Genomic DNA, 4,654 nt, shown 5'->3' with positions numbered 1-4,654 from the left:
AGTGTTTGCTTCTTGAGGTGGAGAGAAATAGGTGAACTGACTCAACATTGAAAGTAAAAGAATGGTCCTCCATAGAGGAAAAGCATCGATTGCTATATTTGTGCTAGAGCTTTGATTTTGAAAACATGAAACAATTTTGTCAACGGTAGTAATAAAGCATATGCATCATGTAAATTATATCTTATAAGTTGCAAGCCTCATGCATAGTGTACCAATAGTGCCCGCACCTTGTCCTAATTAGCTTGGACTACCTGGATTATCACCGCAATACATATGCTTTAACCAAGTATCACAAAGGGGTACCTCTATGCCGCCTGTACAAAGGTCTAAGGAGAAAGCTCGCATTTGGATTTCTCGCTTTTGATTATTCTCAACTTAGACATCTATACCGGGACAACATAGACAACAGATAATGGACTCCTCTTTTAATGCTTTAAGCATTCAACAACAATTAATAATTTTCTCATTTGAGATTTGAGGATTGTTGTCCAAAACTGAAACTTCCACCATGGATCATGGCTTTAGTTAGCGGCCCAATGTTCTTCTCTCACAATATGCATGCTCAAACCATTCAACTCAGTGTAGATCACCCTTACTTCAGACAAGACGAACATGCATAGCAACTCACATGAAATTCAACCAATGAATAGTTGATGGCGTCCCCAGTAAACATGGTTATCGCACAACAAGCAACTTAATAAGAGATAAAGTGCATAATTACATATTCAATACCACAATAGTTTTTAAGCTATTTGTCCCATGAGCTATATATTGCAAAGGTGAATGATGGAATTTTAAAGGTAGCACTCAAGCAATTTACTTTGGAATGGCGGAAAATACCATGTAGTAGGTAGGTATGGTGGACACAAATGGCATAGTGGTTGGCTCAAGTATTTTGGATGCATGAGAAGTATTCCCTCTCGATACAAGGTTTAGGCTAGCAAGGCTTATTTGAAACAAACACAAGGATGAACCGGTGCAGCAAAACTCACATAAAAGACATATTGAAAACATTATAAGACTCTACACCGTCTTCCTTGTTGTTCAAACTCAATACTAGAAATTATCTAGACTTTAGAGAACCCAAATATGCAAACCAAATTTTAGCATGCTCTATGTATTTCTTCATTAATGGGTGCAAAGCATATGATGCAAGAGCTTAATCATGAGCACAACAATTGCCAAGTATCACATTACCCAAGACATTTATAGCAATTACTACATGTATCATTTTCCAATTCCAACCATATAACAATTTAACGAAGGAGAAACTTCGCCATGAATACTATGAGTAGAAACCAAGGGCATACTTGTCCATATGCTACAGCGGAGCGTGTCTCTCTCCCATAAAGTGAATGCTAGGATCCATTTTATTCAAACAAAACAAAAACAAAAACAAACCGACGCTCCAAGAAAAAGCACATAAGATGTGATGGAATAAAAATATAGTTTCAGGGGAGGAACCTGATAATGTTGTCGATGAAGAAGGGGATGCCTTGGGCATCCCCAAGCTTAGACGCTTGAGTCTTCTTGATATATGCAGGGGTGAACCACCGGGTGCATCCCCAAGCTTAGAGCTTTCACTCTCCTTGATCATGTTGCATCATACTCCTCTCTTGATCCTTGAAAACTTCCTCCACACCAAACTCGAAACAACTCATTAGAGGGTTAGTGCACAATATAAATTGACATATTCAGAGGTGACACAATCATTCTTAACACTTCTGGACATTGCATAATGCTACTGGACATTAGTGGATCAAAGAAATTCATCCAACATAGCGAAAGAGGCAATGCGAAATAAAAGGCAGAATCTGTCAAAACAGAACAGTTCGTATTGACGAATTTTAAAATGGCACCAGACTTGCTCAAATGAAAATGCTCAAATTGAATGAAAGTTGCGTACATATCTGAGGATCATGCACGTAAATTGGCTTAATTTTCTGAGTTACCTACAGGGAGGTGGACCCAGATTCGTGACAGCAAAGAAATCTGGAACTGTGCAGTAATCCAAATCTAGTACTTACTTTTCTATCAACGGCTTAACTTGGCACAACAAAACACAAAACTAAGATAAGGAGAGGTTGCTACAGTAGTAAACAACTTCCAAGACACAAAATAAAAACAAAGTACTGTAGGTAAAAACATGGGTTGTCTCCCATAAGCGCTTTTCTTTAACGCCTTTCAGCTAGGCGCAGAAAGTGTATATCAAGTATTATCAAGAGATGAAGTGTCAACATCATAATTTGTTCTCATAATAGAATCAAAAGGTACCTTCATTCTCTTTCTAGGGAAGTGTTCCATACCTTTCTTGAGAGGAAATTGATATTTTATATTACCTTCCTTCATATCAATGATAGCACCAACAGTTCGAAGAAAAGGTCTTCCCAATATAATGGGACAAGATGCATTGCAATCAATATCCAAGACAACAAAATCAACGGGAACCAGGTTATTGTTAATGGTAATGCGAACATTATCAACTTTACCCAAAGGTTTCTTTGTAGAATGATCAGCAAGATTAACATCCAAATAACAATTTTTCAGCGGTGGCAAGTCAAGCATATTATAAATTTTCTTAGGCATAACAGAGATACTTGCACCAAGATCACATAAAGCATTACAATCAAAATCTTTAATCTTCATCTTAATGATGGGCTCCCAACCATCCTCTAACTTTTTAGGAATAGAGGCTTCACGCTCTAGTTTCTCTTCTCTAGCTTTTATGAGAGCATTTGTAATATGATGCGTGAAAGCCAAATTTATAGCACTAGCATTAGGACTTTTAGCAAGTTTTTGCAAGAACTTTATAACTTCAGAGATGTGGCAATCATCAAAATTCAAACCATTATAATCTAAAGCAATGGGATCATCATCCCCAATGTTGGAAAAAATTTCAGCAGCTTTATCACAGGCAGTTTCAGCAGTTTTAGCAGTTTCAGGCAATTTTTCGCGCTTTGCATTCGAAGTGGAAACATTGCTAACACCAATTCTTTTATTAGTATGAGTAGGAGGTGCAGCAACATGTGTAGCATTAGCATTACTAGTGGTGGTAATAGTCCAAACTTTAGCTACATTCTTCTCTTTAGCTAGTTTTTCATTTTCTTCTCTATCCCACCTAGCACGCAGTTCAGCCATTAATCTTATATTCTCATTAATTCTAACTTGAATGGCATTTGCTGTAGTAGTAATTTTATTATGATGATTCTCATTAGGCAAAACTTTTGATTTCAAAAGATCAACATCAGCAGCAAGACTATCGACTTTAGAAGCAAGTATATCAATTTTCCCAAGCTTTTCTTCAACAGATTTGTTAAAAGCAGTTTGTGTACTAATAAATTCTTTAAGCATGGCTTCAAGTCCAGGGGGTGAACTCCTACTATTGTTGTAAGAATTCCCATAAAAATTACCATAGCCGTTGCCATTATTATAAGGATATGGCCTATAGTTGTTACTAGAATTGTTCCGGTAAGCATTGTTGTTGAAATTATTATTTTTAATGAAGTTTACATCAACATGTTCTTCTTGTGCAACCAATGAAGCTAATGGAACATTATTAGGATCAATATTAGTCCTATCATTCACAAGCATAGACATAATAGCATCAATCTTATCACTCAAGGAAGAGGTTTCTTCGACAGAATTTACCTTCTTACCTTGTGGAGCTCTTTCCGTGTGCCATTCAGAGTAGTTGATCATCATATTATCAAGAAGCTTTGTTGCTTCACCAAGAGTGATGGACATAAAGGTACCTCCAGCAGTTGAATCCAATAAATTCCGTGAAGAAAAATTTAGTCCTGCATAGAAGGTTTGGATGATCATCCAAGTAGTCAGTCCATGGGTTGGGCAATTTTTAACCAGAGATTTCATTCTTTCCCAAGCTTGAGCAACATGTTCAGTATCTAATTGTTTAAAATTCATTATGCTACTCCTCAAAGATATAATTTTAGCAGGGGGATAATATCTACCAATAAAAGCATCCTTGCATTTAGTCCATGAATCAATACTATTCTTAGGCAGAGATAGCAACCAATCTTTAGCTCTTCCTCTTAAGGAGAAAGGGAACAATTTTAATTTTATAATGTCACCATCTACATCCTTATACTTTTGCATTTCACATAATTCAACAAAATTAGTAAGATGGGCAGCAGCATCATCAGAACTAACACCAGAAAATTGCTCTCGCATAACAAGATTCAGTAAAGCAGGTTTAATTTCAAAGAATTCTGCTGTAGTAGCAGGTGGAGCAATAGGTGTGCATAAGAAATCATTATTATTTGTGGTTGTGAAGTCACACAACTTAGTATTTTCAGCGTTGGCCATTTTAGCAACAGTAAATAAAGCAAACTAGATAAAGTAAATGCAAGTAAACTAATTTTTTTTGTGTTTTTGATATAGTAAACAAGATAACAAATAAAGTAAAACTAGCAACTAATTTTTTTGTATTTTGATTTAGTGCAGCAAACAAAGTAGTAAATAAAACTAAGCAAGACAAAAACAAAGTAAAGAGATTGAGAAGTGGAGACTCCCCTTGCAGCGTGTCTTGATCTCCCCGGCAACGGCGCCAGAAATTTGTTGCTGGCGCAAAGTTGACGTGGGAGTTAGAGATCTCTGTGGTGTAACTTTTCTTCAGTTCCCCGGCAACGGTGCCAGA

The sequence above is a fragment of the Lolium perenne genome, chromosome 6 (genome assembly GCF_019359855.2).
Source record: "Lolium perenne isolate Kyuss_39 chromosome 6, Kyuss_2.0, whole genome shotgun sequence".
Classification (NCBI taxonomy): Eukaryota; Viridiplantae; Streptophyta; class Magnoliopsida; order Poales; family Poaceae; genus Lolium; species Lolium perenne.
The sequence above is the reverse complement of the archived record's forward strand: the minus strand, read 5'-3'. Positions refer to the sequence as shown.